This window comes from Neodiprion virginianus, chromosome 2 (assembly GCF_021901495.1).
Source record: "Neodiprion virginianus isolate iyNeoVirg1 chromosome 2, iyNeoVirg1.1, whole genome shotgun sequence".
Taxonomy (NCBI): Eukaryota; Metazoa; Arthropoda; class Insecta; order Hymenoptera; family Diprionidae; genus Neodiprion; species Neodiprion virginianus.
The window spans coordinates 27,981,327-28,001,245 of record NC_060878.1 but is presented as its reverse complement, the minus strand read 5'-3'; the positions used below and the strand labels follow the sequence as shown (position 1 = coordinate 28,001,245).

General features: G+C 40.2%; 1 protein-coding gene and 1 long non-coding RNA gene across 3 annotated transcripts in view; both read left to right on the top strand.

Moving 5' to 3' along the window:
• The first annotated feature begins 11,322 nt into the window (after positions 1–11,322).
• Positions 11,323–12,043, top strand: LOC124297440 (uncharacterized). The gene is made up of 2 exons (XR_006906612.1): positions 11,323–11,488; positions 11,841–12,043. It is a non-coding gene; the product is annotated as an uncharacterized LOC124297440 (long non-coding RNA).
• Positions 12,044–17,946: 5,903 nt separating this feature from the next.
• LOC124297581 (uncharacterized) overlaps positions 17,947–19,919 on the top strand; it is a 101,969-nt gene continuing 99,996 nt past the window's right edge. For both annotated transcript variants that reach the window (XM_046748760.1, XM_046748759.1), the window contains exon 1: positions 17,947–18,302. The gene's annotated coding sequence lies outside the window, so the exon portion shown is untranslated. The remainder of the gene's footprint in view (positions 18,303–19,919) is intronic.

The window sequence follows — 19,919 nt, the reverse complement described above, 5'->3', positions numbered from 1 at the left end:
GGAGATTTTTCGACCAGAAAAATTGAATGGTAACTAGCCGACATGACTGATTCAATCAGCGACGGATTATAACCGCTTAGCATGCGATCTGTAGCTTTGAATATATCATTTGCATACAAGTTTTGGGAAAGGTCTCTTAAGTCCTCGACGCGCTGTGGATTTGAATGCATTTTCAGTACAAATTTTCGAAGTATCTGAAAGTTAAACGCGTGTCGGTAACTGACCGATACTCTGCTGTATTTAGCATCAACAAAACAGTGGATAATGCAAGGCCCATTTACCATAGCGAAGTGCGACCGTAGCGGTCGAAACTGAACTGATCGATAACATTAACAAATTATATTACTCCAGCACGTATAAATAATTTATTTTCAAATTCCTCGGTCATTTTTCCCCGTATTATGCATTATGCTATATTTAATATCAAACTATGTAGTAAGATGAAACAATTTGAGCGAAGAAACCATCCGCGTAATTAGTAAATCTCATACCATGCTGTTTTCTGGAAGTATTTTAATCATTAGTGGAACTGACGTAGGAATTGATTATATAGTACAGCGGCTGTAAACGTCTATAAGTCGATTACAATGGATAAATACACGTCAATTTTTTTCAAACCAAACCGATTACATAATTACAATCAAGCGATACAATTCTTTTAATTTTGCCGTGCAGTAACGACTGATAATTTTATTAAAAAATTAACATATGTTACTGTGGAATTTAAGTTTCAAACGTATGAAAAATCTTGACTTTAAAATTTTCAAAACTCTCTGATGTACAACACTTAATATTTATTATGTTTGAGGGAACAAGTTCAAGTATGTAGATAAAACAAAATCATTCCTAAAGTGGCGAGAGTTCCATAACAAAGAACTTCGTGTCCTTATCTTGTAAATTCGGTAGAATATATAAGAAATTACATAATAAATTACAAAAGCACGAATCATCAGATATACTAGATAATGATTCATATAGTTACAGTTGATGCATGATTTAGATATACCGCATTAGTTCATTATCTGATATTTGATCATTCGCGATTTTTTAATTTCTCATATAATTTCTAATATGTTTTTTCCGAATGGACGGAAATAAACCATGTAATAAATTGGACACTAAGTTCCTTCAAAATATTAGGTATATGTATAATTCGACTAATGAACATTTTCAGTACGGCAAGCTGTGGAAATCTACGCTTTGTGACACGAATGTACCGTATATAATAATGAGGTAAAAATTTATCAAATTAAAACTGTTCCAGTTTCACCCGACACGATGATATTTGACGAACAATGCCACCGATACCGCACTGAGCAATGGGTATTGTCTGAAATTGAAACACACTTTCGGTAACAAATCATTGTTGAAATGGCGTCATCAAATTCATTTAATACTACGGATGGCTGCACCTCAAGTACTCGTGACGTCGAACGCGGCCTTAAAGTAAACCAACTTTCCATCATCTCACTCCAATCCTTATCATCGTTATTGTTATTATGTTTATCACGGTAGGCTTGCTTCTTCTTGTATAAATATACCGATACCAGACAAGCCGCGTTCTCTGCTTATAACAATAATTCTGCTACAATATAGCTCGGTAGCTAGTATTATAAAGGACATGTAAACGTGTTACAGCTAACTTTGAGTCGATACACTGATTGTGAGAGAAATTTTTAGTTCCAGTTACCGCTCAGTCCTTAACTATCTTCATTGTTTACCACAATCGAAAAATATAGTTATATGTACAAAATGAAAATTAGTTTTCTAGCTGTTACCGGAAAGCCTAGTATTTGTTACCATTCATTCTCATTACGGTCATTGTTGCTATATTTTCTTGTAACTGTTGCGAAAATTTAATGCTTGTGCAACAATAAATTGACGTTAAAGCCTTGTTTAACTAAAAAAGTAGAGTAAACCTCAGAAACTGATTTTGCGTTGCAATTACCAAAAAAGGATCGACGATAGCGCAAAATGGTTAAGCGTACCTCGTTTTTCGTAATTTCAACGATATTCAAACAGTTTTTTTCAACGATGCCTGTTTTACTGAATTCTTCTAGTCACTGTAACAAATGAAATTTTTCTCAGCGTACGGATTCGAGTATAACAATTCATGAATTTAAAATATTCAATTGACCTAAAGTACACTCAGAAAATTCAATCGACTAGATTAAATTCAATTTACATGTCTACGCTTGACCTAAAGTACTGTCAAAGTATATCCGCACTTCGTCACACATCACAAAACAAAAAACCAAACAACTTCCCTCAAAATAAGTCAATGTGCAATAAAAATGCGATAAGTTGAAAAAATCGTGACAAGATCCTCGACTCGAATTATATGGTAAACACGTGTTGTTCCTTGGTACTTATAACCGCGTAAATTCAATTTATTTCCTTTAATTTGACAGCATAATTTTCCATCACCGGTCCGATCACGAAGCGTATAAATGTCCCGTCATCCTTGAAGCATATCAACATGTCCACAGTCTGATCAATGATTAAACCCGGTCCTCGAACGAGCCTTTGACTTTGAGGCTCGGCTTTCGTGCGGCCGATGCGATGCTTTAGAATCGTAGGAACCGAACCGCAGCCCTGGAATCACTGTCGAGTGTCGAGTTATCTCGAGTGCGATTGTGCACTCGCATAATGCGAATATGTAACAGATAGGAGAGGCATTCCGGCGGGATGGGAAGCTTGAGGTTCACTTTGGTTCCTATCCCGTCGCTCCATCGTTTCATCCCCTATTCGCAATCAGTCGCTCTGTTCTCGTTTCTGAAGCCTTACTCTCCTACGAGCAGCTTCGCACTCGGAAATAAGCCCCGTAGCGACTCGGGTACATTCAGTCCTAGTTTTGAAAGGGCGATCATTCTTTCGGTGCGAAGGGCTGCGCGCGGGTACGGATATAACATGTGGATTTCATCTGGCTTTCCGGCTGCAGATATACCCGCAGGCGTTGCGCGAATCTAATCGGGCTGAAGGGAATTTGCCAAGACTCTGGGCTCAACCACGCGCAGAATTCTCAATATATCCTCGCGACATTGCCGGTGAATAACTTGCGGCGGGTTGGAACTTCTCATGAAGAATTCCGCCGACTCACCGGCAGTCCGTTGATCGGCTCTGGTATTCGTTCCGCGGGCCTGATGCTAGTTGCAAATTGCGTTGAGAAAAACACGGCTTTCGACACTTGAGCTTTTCATTTCCCATCTTTGAAGTGGCTTGTGCTTGAGTCGTTACATTGCATGATCGCCAATTCCACAACGATCGATCAATAATAGAAAAGCTAAATCGAGAATGAGAAATTTTCGGAACCCATTTCATCACCAAGTAACTTTACGCGTAGGAGCTTAATCGACTTTCAGCTTAGGTGAAGCTTATAGGTATTATACGTACAGGTCAACCTAATAATCCTGGAGGCGGGCGCCGGTTTCGCTGGTTCTTGGAAAAGATGTTTTTGACAGGTTCCATTTGGAAGTATGTATACCCACACACGCACGCACGCGCAAAGGTATACCAACATGTCTGTGTATTGGTACATAGAAACATTGACCTTTGATCTTTCTCGGTCCGCAGAAGCGTGGTAGATGAAGAATCAGCGAGGGTTTATACGGTAAAGCGTGAGGAGAAGCCTGGCTTCTGACGTTTTGAAATTAGTTGTAGGTATAAGATATTTTGAACAAAGCATATATTGTGATCCTTTTTACTCGTCGTGTTGCGCTTGAGTTGGGTAATTGGAAAATAACCGTCTCGTAGAATTCTGAAAGGTACTTATTTGAGTTTGCCGCGTTATAACTCATCGCACAGACTTTAGACTGTATATCCCTGTGAAACTTTGGGGGCAATAAATAACGCCGAATTTTATGTTCAGGCTACTACGAGAAATAACGGTTATTGGTGCGCGTTACATTCGGCTCAGGAAATTGAACGGAAATGAAATTTGCGTGTTTCGAACGCCGCGCCATCCACGTTATGCTGATCAATTTCAAACCTTGCGGTTAATTCGATACAGCACTTCGCTTTGTTGTTCTGTCATAATCTTTCATCTTTCGTTATACCTTCCTGTAATTTTTTAACTTCCCGCCTCTGTGTTTTCAGTGAAAAAAAGAAGTTATTGCAATCACCCCGAATGAATGTATATATGTATTTATGTATATGAATGTGTCTGATCAATTTTTTTGTCCGACGATATCCGAATAAAGAGTTACCAGACTTCAATGATTTCGGTCTCAATCGACGCGGCTTTTCCAAACTCGGAGATGATTAGATTTTGGCTTTGATCGGTGCGGTACTTTTTGAATTATTTCAATAACAAGTTTCCATAAAAACAAAATAGAAATGATGATAATCTGAAAAGAAATGAACGGATTCGAATGAAAATTGGTACCTTCCGGTTTTTGGGATCGTTGATCACAAATCTGAGATCAGATTTAAAAAATCCAAAATGTAGAATCCGATATGACGGAATTTTTTTGTTTAATATTCTGATTTTGGTAGAAAATAGTAGACGGAGGTTTTTTTGGATCACTGATGACGAGTTCAAGGTCAGACTTCCAAAATTTGTAATGTTGAATCCATAACAACGGTTAAAAATAAAAAAAGAAATCGTAATATTTTCATGTAATACGGTATCCAAAGGCTTTTGAATCATTAATCACGAATCTGAATTTGCAGTTCGAAATTCGAATCTGATATCAATGCTTTTTTGATTCGTAAACTTTGAACCTGCACAGTGTGAAAACGGGAAGTTCGAGGGCTGGTTTACGGTCAGCACAAAGCCGCTTGTTATTTGTTTATTATACGTCGCACCTTTGAACCGTGCACACAGCTCTATAAGACTAGAAATATAGCGGATAGGGTATTTTTTTTTTCCTTTCAATTTCCCCGCCTCTTTCTTCAATTCTTCGGAGCACCCGAGCAGCGGTAAAACAAACCCTTTGAAAACTCACGGATAATCGGGAATGCCGAAGAGGCGTTTCTTCTGCTCCGAAGCGTACCTACTTTAAACCGTTCGTTATAACGTTAGAAAAGGACGAAAACGAACTTCAAGATTGTCCCGAAATACCCGGCATTCCCTCGCCTCACGCTATACGAATCGCCAAACCCTTTTCCTTTTATTCTTTTCCCATTTTTCACTTGTCGATATATCGTTCAATCGACGTGCAAAGTTTTCTCATCGTGTGTGAGATAAATATGAATAAATTTTTCGATTGTGGTAAAAAATGAAAATAGTCAAGGACTAAGCGGTAAACGGAACTAAAAATTTCTCTGTGTGCAGAGTTCAGCAATTGATTATTCTTGCTTCCACGATACAGCATTTTTTTTCTTTCTCGTTGTTAAAACTGTCAAACATACCAGCGATTACAGCTGTTTAATTGATATCTTATCATGAAATATTACAAACAGTCAGAGACTTGTTGCAGTTGGACGATGTGCAATTATGCATGTATCATATACCCTGTGTACTCGTATATGTGTAGAGTTATTATTCAATCACCCCTGCGTGGACGGCAAGGCAAGCGAACCGCTCTGTGAAAGTGGATTCTTTATTGACGATTGAGTTGTCGGGGATGCTGAACGTGTAGGCAATAACTGAAACAGCTCACCCTTGACGCTTTGATGTTCGATATAGTGGCGTAGGGTGCAGGAAAAGCACGGTGGAAATGGCAGGGTGCCGAAAGTGCCGCGACCGCGTCATTAATTAACTAATTGCTAGGAGGAGCCGGCGAGGCTTGAGCCTTGTGACATAAAACAGGCACGGGGATGATGCACCGCGTCCTGTAATTACTGTAATTACCCGTATAGATTTTTAAACAGGAAATGCGGCACGTGTAATTCGATTCGCAGCATTGCAAAAAGAAAGTTACAACTATGGAAATTTATGAAATAAACTGGAAAAAGTTTTACGGAGAAAAAATTCTAGTAGTGATTTTTATCCCGCAGTCCTCAACTATTTACAGTTTTCACTTGCAATCAAGAAATATGGTTCTGGGTGCAAAGGAAAAATTATTTTTTTAGCTGTAAAAAGATAGTCTAGTATTTCGAAAGTTACATTTATTTTTTATTATTATCAATTGTACTACATTTTCTTGTAAGTATTGCGACGATGAATCGACGGTGAGGCTACTGAATTGAAAAAATTTAATTAACCAAACGAGCAGATTTAATATTGCGATAATCAGCAAATGTAGTATTGACAACTATAATTATACCAAATAGTTTTTGGTAATAAATTTTCTTTTGATTTCAACAATATACAAACCGTTATTGTTATAATGATACCCATTTTACCAAAATTTTCAAGTAACTATAACATGAAGTTTCTTTCACAATCAGTGTAGGATTAATTTTGGAGTGTAATTTCATTTTTTAGACAAGTGTTTGAACGAAAATTAAGGAGTGAAAAGACTTTTCGAAACTGTACAAATCTATCAGAATCGAAAGTAGGTGTATGGAAATCTTTGAAACTTTTTCTATCGGATTTCAAATTTCAAAACTTAACGCCTTGTAAAGTTTTCCATCTTATTTCTGTTATTTTCGGTTGTTTAAAATTTTTCAATTCCACCGATAACCGTACACGTCTACCCTTTAATCTATAAATTTTCAAATGTTAGATCTAATCTTGTAGGCGTTATCTTGAACTTTTGGAATTCTCGAGTCCATCTGCGATTCGAATAATTCATAAATCTGCCAGTTCTTTTGTAAAGAAAAATTTTCTGAAATAGAATAAATGTTACGAACCCTGCTATTCGCATCCGTACAATAACGGATCGTTATTGGATTTCCCGAAGTCCCGAGTGAATACATTCACTTTCCGAATTTCCCGATTTCCGAAAAACAAAACAACTCAATCCTCACCTTGAACATCTATATTTTTTGGATGAAATCCGCACGTGTCCCATCAATCTACGCGTTACGCTATTTATTACCGACTTCGCTGTCCACGCTCGCTCGTTAATCGCGAAACTGGGATTCACGTTCCTACATATCCATCCCAGATTCCCAGTCACCCGAGGCATGGATACGAGTATTTATTCAACCGGGATAAATTCCCTCTCACTACCCTCACGCAACCAGGCTGAACACACGCGTGATGCGCGTAGGGGTAATAATGAAAACGTGAAAAGGGCGGAGGGCCTAAAAATCCTTGTTTCGATCCAGATTAAATGTCTCTTTGAAAACCCCTAACAGCCACTAAAAATTACCCAACAAATAGCCGAGCTAATCGTTCGGAGAATGTTTACTCATTTTTTGCAAAAGAAAACTTGCTAACGGAAATTAAAACGAACCGGTATATACGAAATAAATTTATCTTTCAAAATTTGATTAGGTATGATAAATCCCAAGGTCTCAAGATGATCGTGCAAATAGCACGATCCGTGCATAAATATTAAACGAACATCCTTTCTGACGATTTATGAAATTTTTTTTTTTTTTTTCTAACTTGACTTTGAAAAAATTGGCACCTTACATGTATAGAATTGAATTTCCGACAAGTTGTAAAGATTTTCTCAAGCCTAAGTTGAATTGCTCAGAATTAGCATTCTTTATTTTAGAACATTAACGATCTGCTCTTGATTGAAAGACGACTTTATATATTGAACTTGATAACGTATTGGGCTAAGAAGTAAAGCTTCGTACAGTGGGAAATGATTTCTATTTAAACCGATAAACAAAAAAATAATTCATATGATCCCGCTACGAATATTTGATTTTCATACTTCCCGCGGGTTAAAAAGCGGTAGAAGAAAAAAAAGTTGAGTCTAGTCATGCAGAAACTAAAACCGAAGGGGAAAAAGAAGGAAGTTAAAACGTTCCGGAGCTCTCGCGTTTTCGTGTAACCCTCGCCGCGAATTCGGTGTGGTGAAAGTCTGGCGGTCCTCGGGATAGTGTTTTCGCACGATAATAGGGAAAACGAGGATGGCTGGAAATGGTAGTGGAGCAAGAATGGGCGAAGAGGAGAGTAGAGGTAGTCCATTAACTCGCCGAGAGTTGGTCCAACTCTGACAGCCACACTGGCCGCGGTAGCATCAGCGCAGAGCCACCTGAGCTGATGAGAGAGGGTGGCGGGGGTGGAGTTGGTTGGATGGTATGGACGAGGTTAAGTTTCTTCTTCCCATGAAAGTTCCAAGTGGTTGCAGTACCTAGTTCCATTTAACTATAACAATAAGGTAAACGGAATGCGTTGTACAGAGAGACTGCATATTAGACGCTTACAAATTAGAGGAAAATTTTTTACACAACGCGAGCATGATTTACGCGGTTTTTCACGCGTGTTTTCTGTGCACGAAGTACCCGTTTCTATGACGGTCGAGTGAGTCTGCAAATGCGCGTGCGGGGAGTAATGAAAATACCACTTTTCAGTCCTAGGAGTCGAAAGTGGTATTTTCTGTACTGTGCGCATGCGCTGTTGCGAACAAATCTGACGTTACGCGACCCTAACCTCAATTTCGTGCTTCGTGAGAAAACGCTTAATATACTCTTGGTATGTAAAGAATCGTGCGCAACAAGGAGGAAACGGACTTTTCGCCTCGCGGATTTGCAATATTCGTCTTCTGCTCACCTACGACTCAATTGCAAACTTACGCTCGACCCGAAAAGACCGATTTTGCCTCCTTGTTACACGATATATTATTTTCTTGACGGAACAAGGTCTAAACATTCGTGTTGGCGGTAAGAAAAAACCTATTTAAAAATAGAATTTTTTACTCAAGTCTTAAGAGGTGTCTCATCACAGTATGTGATTTGTTCTTGTTCAAATTATACGTATATCGTATATAATATGCACAAGAAGTTCTTATCTCAGATTTTACGCAAAATTTTTAACAATACTTGCGAACGTTCCGATGTGAATACATCCGCTAGATGATTGAATTATTTCCAAAAATGTTATCACCTTTTTTTGCGTCTACAAAAACAAACATGTTATTTTTTGGGCTAAAATAAAGCTAGTCCACAGCCAAACGGCACTCCATGGTTATTTTCTAAAACTATGCGACTGTAAGGTAAGGTAAACTGTAAGGTAGCTTTTAACTTGAGCTGAAAATCATATATTTCAGAGGGATAGTTAATTCGGCGAAATCATTGTTTTAACAAAAAAGTATTGCTCCAATCTGGATCTGTTTGAACAGCTTTTTTTTTAAAATATATTAATGGGTTTCACTGTTACGTGTGCAGTCGGTTAGTCGAATAGAAAATTTATTTCTTTCAAAATTCGACACGTGTTCACGTCGTCTCAACCGCCGAAATCGCCGAAGAGACAGGCGTCGCGATACTGCATCACGTATGTGCTCAAACGTTGTAGACGCGTGTGCGACGGTCGTGTTTTATTACAGACCTCAATATTTCATGGCCGGGTTTGATACGAGGACACGAAATATCTTGCCGTCGGAAATAGAGGGCTTGGGGTGTTCGCTGCTCTAATTTCCGCTTGGGTTGTGGAACAAGGAGAAGAATAAGGAAAAAGGGGAGAATAATGAAAGATAAAAAAACCGCGTGAAGAGAGGGGGAAAACAAACAACACCGAAAACGTCAACAGCGGCACGTCAAGACGACGAAAGATGAAGAAACCGGAAACGTGCGTCTTGTCTCGACGGAATGAAATGTGATGAACGGGAAAGAGGGTGTGTGCCCAGCCTATGCCGGAGAGTTACAAGGTGTATTTTGGCCGTCTTTGTACGAGGATTGAGGATACGATAAAGAAAGCCCTGGTATGCAAAATATAGCATTTCAGCTGTGCCCACGCGTATGTTGGTAAAAAAGCTTTTTTACACCTACCTGGAGAGCTCGTTTTTCGTAGCCTCTGAAGTAAACTGCTCCATTTCTGCACAGCGTGGTAAAATGACGTTGCCGCATGCGCACAGTTAAAGTACTCGATTTTAGACACTAGGGCTTTATTTGGCGAATGCGCACTTTGGAATAACTCAAGTTTACGTACAGCATCGTTGATTGGAGATACCTAACTCCAATTTCACGTAGTGTCAGAGGTACCGCCGGTGTTTCTGTAATCAAACTTTTCTTCACACGTGTTAGAAAAATAGCGTATTTTATACGTGTGGATGACTATATCTGACTCGTGTGATTGCAATACTCGCTTTTACGGCTTACGCTGCAAACTTAACACTCGTCGGAAATCATCCACTTTCCGCACTTGTGACACAATATAGTTTTATTTTACGAACAGCGAGAGAATTAAGATACAAATTTTAACTGACACCGAACATCGGTTTATTCTCGTGGCAAGTTATGAAGCTTAATCTTTTCTGGCATGCATCAGACGTCCACAATTGAAGATAGCCGGGCTTTTTATCCCCACGTCAATCGCTGCAGCTGATGATTAATAACTCCAATTGAGTTTCTTTGGAAAGCAATTATTCTAACGCCAGTGAATGGGCATTTTTCCAATCATTTGTCCAAGTCATTTTGCACTGTTACCTTTATTTTGAAATTCGCGAAGTACGCTTCCTCTAGACTTTTCTCACCAGTGTTTCAAGTTTTCATCAACTTTTCTGAGATGCCTTGACTTTCAATAAGCAACGCATAGAAGCGCGCTATGGAGTGAATATAACAAGTCTACAGAATACAGTCCACACCCAATGTTATAACTAAAAAAATATTAATGTATGGGACAGTCGAGCTCATGTGAGAGGCTTTTCTACGTATGAAGTAAGTATGCATCACTGACTTCAACGTGATCCGAGATTTTGGTTCCCACGACTTAAGCTCTGAGTTTATACGTAATCCTGAATTGTGTCCCACGTGAAAATGTTAGCTACTAAGAATGTATGAAAATCAAAAGAAAACAATGTTCGGGTGTTGAGTGTTATTCCTGCAAAATGTATCTATCAACGTGTCATTTCATAGCTGACATTTTTTCATTGGTTATAGTTATAACATAGGAAATTTTATAACGGTAAGATCGATGACGTCACAATTACGGTTTACTTATTGTTGGAATTAAAAGAAAATGTGTTGGATTGAACTATTTAAGGGGTTAGGTGGGTTTCAAAATTTCAAAAAATCGATTTTTTTTTTTTTTGCTTATCTTATAATTGAATATGTTGAGAATATTCCTTTAAAATTTTAAAACGATCCGAGTCATATTCTAAAAGATATAGCCTTTGGATGTTTCACCCATCAGGCTATAACCGAGCGTGACGCAGGTATATAGAGGCAGATATATCGAGGCAGCTGCTTAGCTATTGTTCGTTTATTTTTGTGATGCGAATACTAGGCTTAGGACTTGCCGGATGTAAAAAATTCTGTGGTTTGATGGATATAAGTTCCTAATTCTTGAATGCATCAACGTACAATTGTTTATGTTGATAAAATACATGAGTGCGTCATAACTGTTGCCGAATCAATTTTGTTGTCTGCTGCAAATCAAGAAAAAAAATTAACGTGTGATGAAAATAATGTTGAAGATACGACAGATGTTACCGTGTCAGGTGATGGCACGTGGAAAAAACATGGGTTTGCATCATTATACGGTGTAAGTACGATTATTTACATGTTATTTGAATGTAAATCTTCAATCGCGTTTTTCTCGAAACTACATTTTCGAAATCGGTAGTCACGATTTCTCGAAAACTTATGAACCGATCTCTTTCAAATTTTGCACACTTCTTTAAAAGAACATTATCTCGTACTTGAACGAAGGAATTTTTTTTTTTCTATTCCAAGTAATTTTTCAAGGCCATGAAGGGTGCAAATTTTACTCAAAATAAGGGTTTTTTGTTTTCAACGCCGCCAAAAATGTAATTTTTGTTTTTTTTTTTTTTCCTTCGTCCAAGTACGAGTTTTAAACATCTACTAACAGAAAATTTTTGGTTTTTGCATTTCAGATGAATCTGTCATGAGTTATCCTGACTACGCCGAGAGAACTTTTTTTTGAAGGGTCATAGCAGACGACGTGTCCACGCCTTAATTTTCAATATTTTTCAATGAAAATTTCACAAACTACTTATAAAATATGTATCTTTTATGTGTTAAATTGATGGAATGAAATATTCTGTTGATTAAGTAAAAAAAAATTCATAAAAATGTACCTATTTTGAGCTTTTGAAACCCACCTAACCCCTTAATGTGAGTATAATTGTCGATACTGTATTTTCTGGTTATTGTAATATTAAATCTGATTGTTTACTTGTCTACATATTTTCAATCAAGTTTAAAGGTCTTAACATGAATTTACAGCAGCACTAGTAACACATAGGTATTAGATTCCGGTTACAGCTACAAATCTTATTTTCACGTTGTAACCAAAACTTAATTTTTCGGCTATAGTAAAAATGAAAATAGTTAATACTGTATAGTAACTACAACTAGAAACTTGTTTCGGTGCATGGTGTTGCATAAAAAAGAAGGAGTTTACTTCGAACTAGAAGAACATCATTTTCAGAATTGAGTTTCCTCGAAAATATCTATCGCTTTGTAAACGCGAGTAATGTTTTAATTTCGTCAATCAAACTCCGTAAAAAACAGCCGAATCCGTGATCGAACGTTTACGACCAAAAATTATGTTGGCCTTAGCGCCGATTATCCCAAGTTATTAAACATTGAGATTAGTAAAAACTTCAATCACCTCTGCAACGCACCATCTTTATACACAAAACAACAGCATGACATAGCTGAATAAGGAGCACAGGCCGTTATCATTACGTGCGAACATTACGAATGTTCCTAGGCTTTACATTCCGCCCACCTGTATCGATGTTTCTTTTAAACCTTCGAGTTATAGCATCGCCGCCCATCAAACCTACAAGCTTAACTCACCCGTCCAATTAGTCCAAAAAGCCCGGCGAGTTGGACCCAAAAAAAGCCCGGGTTCTTCCAGCCTTGAAAGAAAAACCGATCGAGCCACGAACGAACCGGGTGTGTCTGAGTCAGTGAGTGAGGGAGAGCGCGAAGCGGCTCCGCCATAATAAGATCATATATATTCGCCGAGAAATATTAGATGGAGGCGGTGTGTACAGATGTACAGGGTGTCCTGTAAGGGCTTTTCGTTTTTCGATAAAATGTGAAACTCTGGGCTGCACCGGGGGTTTTTGAACGCGTAGGATCAATCCAAAGTTTGCCAATTGTGACTCGCTGCAAAGACATCGGCAGTTGAGCAACAGTGGCGAACCCCGCAAAGTTTTCGATATTCGAGTTAAGTGATTGGTAAACTTTTAGATCGGTCTGCCGTTTGAAAACTGTCGAAGAGACGACCTTTTTCCCGGGGACGAATTCCGTGGACATGAGACGGACTGTAACGACCCTTCGAGGGGAAGCGGTCGGTAAGAAGATTACGTAATTGCCGGCCGAGGTTCTATCTTACGACTGACGTCATGGCAGCTGAACGTTAATCTGGGTCGGTGATACAAGACTCGTTTCTTCAAGCCCGTTCAATCCGCGATCAGATAGGAAAGCGTCTAGTCGAGCGGTCAATTTTGTTCTACCCGAGTGAGCTTTCTTTGCTTCCTCGGGTTCACAACCATCGCAACTTTTCACCCCGGTCGCTTCGCCTCTTGCTGTGAGGAGAAGTTATAGGTATTATATAATTACACGTGTCAGAGATCCGATGCCGAGAACGATCCGCAGATCGATCACTCGAAGCCTTGGAAATAAGGTGAAATAAATATGTTTACCATTTACATGGAGCCCCGGGCTCGGGCGTCAAGGGAAACCATTAAATTCCTTTCAGACGGGACCTGCCTGCTACAGCCTCTGAAGCGAACTCCACCGGGAAGAGACGCGCCATCATCAAACGGCAATTTGACCAATACGTTCGGCTCTTGTATTGACACGACATATCGACAAATAAAAAGCCATCAGAGCCTCCCTGACCGGCACCTGTTTGAACACAGAATGTTGGAGCCGATGGGACCACCTTCGAACTTCAGACAGTCACAATGCCTGTTCGCATCGTGCTCGACGTCAACGTATAATCGGCACAATATTCTTTCAGCAAGATACAGACGGTGACGGTGCTTACCTTATCAAATATACCGTGCAGGATTACCAGTTATTTCATTCGTCTCGAAAGATGAAATGGTTTCGTATTACCATATATCCTACTTTCTCCACTCTGGCGGTATCGTTAATGTTCAAATATCGCAAACAATTTTTGTTGTGTGCGTGGATTTGACTGGCTTGGGAGTTTGATACACTTTTAGCTGGATTAAATTTTAACAGGAGTAGAATCATTGGCAAACAACCAAGTGAAAGCCTGGTTTTAAGACAAAGACTGATCCCGGGATCGATAGCGATCGACGCTGAGTAATACCTACGTCTTGGGAAGCCGAAGGCGCAATGGAGAGTACAGAATGCGCTGTGCACGATAAATGATAAGAATATACCTATGTATGCTTATATAGGTATGTAAGCGGATATGCGTTCCATTTTCATGAAAAGCTCCGATTCGCGGCATTTGAAAATTTTCGTTCCACACGCTCTCTTCAAGTGTTTGGCAATTGAACAGTAACTTCGAGCAAGTGATGAAAAGTTGTTTGAAATCATGTGAGATCATAAATCGTGAATGAATGTAACAGTTGAGGTGATACAAAGTGATTTACACTCATACAGAGTTATTTCAATTCCCGAGTAGAGTTTACTCGAAGTCACGTGAAGTCAATCGAATATTCGTCAAGATTTTCGCAACATTAAAGCAAAGCATGGTTAACCCCACGATGTGTCGGCAGCACGACGCATGCAAGACGTAACCCAGGTCATAAGTCAAAAGGTTATAATGTAAGATCGAGAGGAGGGGGCAAAGCTGAGCGAAAAGAGATTGGTTTTCTCTCCCGATTCACCAACCGAAGGAAAGTCGTTAAAACCGTTTTTAAACCCGCAGGCGTAACTTACCGAAGGCCGAAACTTTTGACCGTGGAACGAGGTTCAGGCTTCGGAGTTTAGTTCATCCCTCTCGGAATATCTCTCCAAGCAGTTTGACGTAGCTTGAGCTAGGGTCACGGGGTCAGGCAAGAGTACAGAGGGAGAAAAAGCGAGCTAGTGAATAAACTACGAGGACACTGACTCGGGCAAAGAGAAAGAAGTGGCGAAGTGAACTTGAGCTCAGCCCGGCTCCACGATGTGCGATATGCAACGGCTCCGCCGTTTAACTCTCGAGATCTCGAGATTCAACCGGGCGAAATCGCTACTCGCACACCTTTTCATTTCTTCCAGCCTGTCTCCTCGGCTGGAGTTTCGCTTGTCCTCTCCCTTGACTCTTTGACACCCAAGTTTTCCGCACCTATTCACGTCCCGGAAACACAGTTCGCGTGTCGTCGTTTCTGAGATGGGTCGGGTCGGAACGGCTGCGAGAGAAAATTATCCTTCGTAGCATTCAAAACGGAGAATCCCAAGATCGGTAAGGATATATTCGAATGCTTTCAATTCGCGCAAAATTCACAAACTTTGGAACCTCTGTCCCGATTGGATAACTCTGCGTGTCCTGGAAGCTCTAGAAGTCATTAGGCGTACCAATCAACGTTAAGAGCTGGTCAAATTAACTCGTACTCGGATTGTCGTCAGCAAAAAACAAAGTCAACCGATCGGAGACTGATGAAGATCGCGTCACCGAGGCCAATATTGAACTGCGTAATCAACAGTGTACAAGTGGACTGTTATAAACTGACGTTTCATCGTCAGAAAAGTAATCGAACGTCGCTTTAAAATTTCAACAACTACCGTGTATGTTATTCATTCTATTAATTAACTACCGCTAAAAGTTCCGTACGCGATATCTAGTATTCTGTTTTTCGTGGGTTGATTGTCAGTCATTCAGGTTACCGGTGTTTAATTAGTTAAACAACAGTCGGTGTCTCCAGGATTTCTACTTTTGACAGCAATCGTGCGTTCGTCGAATAACCTTCATTCGCTTGGCTCGCGGCGTTAATTTTTCATGGTAAAACACGGCGTCCCTCTTTCCAGTTGACCCTGTTGGCTCGCCCGCCATCGGAGAGCTGCGGATATTTACGTCCCGGGTGAATTTGATTTTGGAAAAGCTTTGAGACCAAGGACGCGGGGAAAGGGGTTGGTAATAATTAGGGAGTCCTGCGCGTGATTATGTGGCGTTAAAATGATCGGCGGTGGGGGTGAAGTAACGTTGCACAGGCGAGAATTTGTGTCCCTTGCACGGTTAACGAGGTCGCGGTTTATCAGCGGCGCTTATTACGCTCTCGCTCTTTAAACTTTGGGCCAACTCTCGTTACACCGGTACCACATCTCTCCATTTCGCCCTTTTAAACTGCCTTTTAGACGTCGTCGTTTCATCCTTCTCCTTTTTCCTTTCGATCCGATTTTCCTAATCTCCTTTAGACCTTGTTCTGGGTCACACCCAAAATACCGAATCGCTTCGTTAAGTTTAACACTCTTAACGCCTCTGTATATTTTTTCAAATTGGACTTTTGCTGCGCTAAACGGTTATTCAGCGAATTCCGCATCCAACCAACCAATATCGGCCTGTCTGTACGATCGCCTGTTCTCTCGTGTTTCCTCAATCGTCGACGCGAAACGTTATCGGAACGGATTATATCTATACACGAGTGTATAATACCCTGCAGTATTTTTATGCATCCTTTAAACTCCGTTCCATAAACTCGTATCCATCTTCTACAGGAAATTGCGTCCGCGAAGGTGTGGAGAATTATTATCACGTTTGGCTATTTTACGTTATAACCTTGGTGGAACTTTATTTATTTTTTGCTTCTTTGTGCTAGGCTACAAAAATTTCGTAGACTAACACGTTTTCATAAAATTATACTACCTTGAGTACAAATTGCCAAAAAAAAATTTTCTCACTTTTGCTTCTGAAACGAATCATTCAAATCTACAAACAAACAACAACTATGATCAAACAGATTTACAAAATGTTATTCATCGATTTCATACACTTTCAAGTGTAGGTACCTGTACCAACCAGAAGTAAATCATGTCCTCGAATTCTTGTAAAAATTTCAGAAGCTGTCCACACAGAATAAAATATGCTTCTACAATCATATCGAAAACCGTATAATATGCCTACGAGTTTGATTAATCAGTCGATCACGCTGATAATGAACACTTTTTCTCTGTAAACTTGCGAAGATCATCGTCTTCGCACCATATACACTGAGAAAAATTCTATTTGTTAGAGTAACTAGAAAAATTCAGTAAAGCAGGTATCGTTGAAAAAACTGTATCAATATTGTTAGAATTACGAAAAACGAGGTACGCCTAACCATTTTGCGCTATCGTCGATCCTTTTTTGGTAATTGCAACGCAAAATCAGTTTCTTCGATTTACTCTACTTTTTTGGTCAAATAAGGCTTTAACGTCAATTTATCGTCGCTCAAGCATTAAATTTTCCCAACAGTTGCAAGAAAATATAGCAACAATGATCGTAATGAGAAAGAACAGTAACGGATACTAGACTTTCCGGTAACAGCTGGAAAACTAATTTTCATTTTCTACCTAGAACTATACTTTTCGATTGTGGTAAAAAATGAAAACAGTCAAGGACCAAGCGGTAACCGGAACTCAAAATTTCTCTCAGTGTATCAATGCAGCTAATCGAAGAGAAGAAAACAATGAAAGAAAAACCGAGACAACCGAAACGAAGCGTGTGTCTAAAGCGTTGGATAAATTTCCGTTTTCTCAAGCATGTATAACTTTCTTCTCCACCGTCTGGAAATCATCCGGTGGCAACTCGCGTTTCGAATTTGGTATTTCGAACCTCTCTCACGCAACCCTCGACCCCTGCCCCTTTATTTACCTCGGAGAGCATCTCGTCCTCGTCCTCGTCCTCGTCCTCGTCCTCGTCGTCTTTCTCAACCCACGCATATCCGCCACCCCACGTTTCGCGGAGAGAAGAAACTGGGCGGCTGGGGGGTGGGGACGGGGGGGTTCGGGGTTCGGGGGTGTTCGCCCCCTTCGACCCTCTTCGCTCACCCAGTTCCACCCTCTGTCGCGCAACGCGAGGCTGCCGCCGGAGCAGCTACACCCTCCGGAGTTCCAGAGTTCGCTAGGCCGGCAGCATCAGTCGGTCTTGCGCCCTCTGACGGCGAGGGTGGCTAGCTGTAAACGAGAGCGAGGGAGATAGATAGGTAGCGAGAGAGAGAGAGAGAGAGAAATAGAGAGAGATAGAGAAACGCCCGTGGAATAAAACCGCAGTGCGTTTAGGGTAACGTCAAAAGCGGACGACGCGATTCGCGGCTCGGCACGCGTTAAGAAATGTTCGCCGAAACCACCAGCAGCCTGGTTCTCCACCCACACGGAGAGCCGCGATTCCGATCGCACTGATCGAGCCACCGCCGAATGCGGATCGTCCTGCAGCCTCGCAGCCGGTGAGTAACGACGTTCGTTTCTCCTCCGGGACGACTCTCGATCATTTTTTCATCTCCATCGAGGTGAAATAACAGTCCGACGATTTGACGGACGCTCGGTAATCGCGACGAGAGAGAACTGAAAACACGCGGAAGAAATTACGCGGCTTACCCTTGTTTTTTACAGGGGTAGTTTTTCACGCTTCGCTCTTCGTCGCGGCTTCTATCGGCATTCTTCGTTCGCGTACAATGCGATCGTTGCCAGGCTGGTTGTTTACGGTAAGACCGGACCTCGAGGAGCACGGAACGTGTGATGAAAACATGTGCGGATGGGTTAAGAGTCGTGTGTTTCGTTTTTATAAACGCCGTCCCTCGTCTTTTGAACACTCTTTTTGCGGGATGAGAAGCATCGTGGTTCTCGCTGGCGTTAATTCGTTGTCTCATTTTTACTCGGCCCACTTTTTACCCGTCCCTGGTTTTCTCTTACTTTGCAACTCCTTTGCCCTTTACACGTGGATTCGCCGTGCTTCGGTGCTCGCGATTAGCTTTATACTGATGAAAACGGGCCGGCTTTTCATCGGCCTGTCCGGATACGCCTTTTGTCGTTTCTCTGACACAGAGGTCTCGACGTTTTCGATTATACTCGAATTTTTCATCTTCCAAACGAAACATCCGATCCGGTTTGCCCTTTGAAGATGTTCGTCGCGAAGCTGCCGTGAAAAAGCTTCGGAAAAATAATGATGTGAAAATTCCTGTATTCCGAGACGTTTTTTTTTTCATTAAATTTATTCACCGTATTTTGTTAGGATGTTGCGGTAATTCTTTGACTCATTGAACAATAATCTACTCCTTCTTTTATAACGTACTTATACTTTAGCACGTAATTTCTTGTAAAAAGAATAAACGATGTTTGTTGGTAGTGGTAAATACCATAAATAACAAACGTTGCTCAGAGTATTGCTCAAAGATCAAAGAACAGAGAATAAAACACGAATAGTCTATAAGATACACGTGAATTAAGATAATCTTCAGTAAATTTCTGTGAAAACATTAAGCGGTTTAAACCTGTAGCATGGAAATAATGTAACATTTACCACACATTCCAACGTTTGAATGACTAAATCCTCCGGCAGAGTTACACACTCAAAATTAACGTACGTGAAGTAAATTATAACCTTGCAGCGTTTAAACACACAATTTCGGCTGTAAATTAAAGCCTTGTGATTTTCACCAAAGCCGCAAATTAATTTATTTATATAGTTATAATTGGGTAACGCAAGATTTTAATAAAGCTGGTTTATTACACCGCCTGGTAATAAACACTCGTTACTGGGTGTAACAAAACAAAAAATTACGTTGCGCTGAGTTTCCTGCACTGCAGCAATTAGCGAAATGTTGTAATTAAAGGTTACGGTGTACTGAGGAAAATTTCATTTTTAAAATTGACTAGAAAATTACAGTGAAACAGGTATGGTTAAAATGATGGTTGAAATATTTTTAGAACTACATGTAATAATATTTCTCAGTTCGTTCAGTTTAATACATCATTTTCAATTAAACGAGCCCTCAATATCAATTTATTGCCGCATCAGCGTCAAATTATCGCAATAGTTACAAGAAAATATATTACAAGCGACG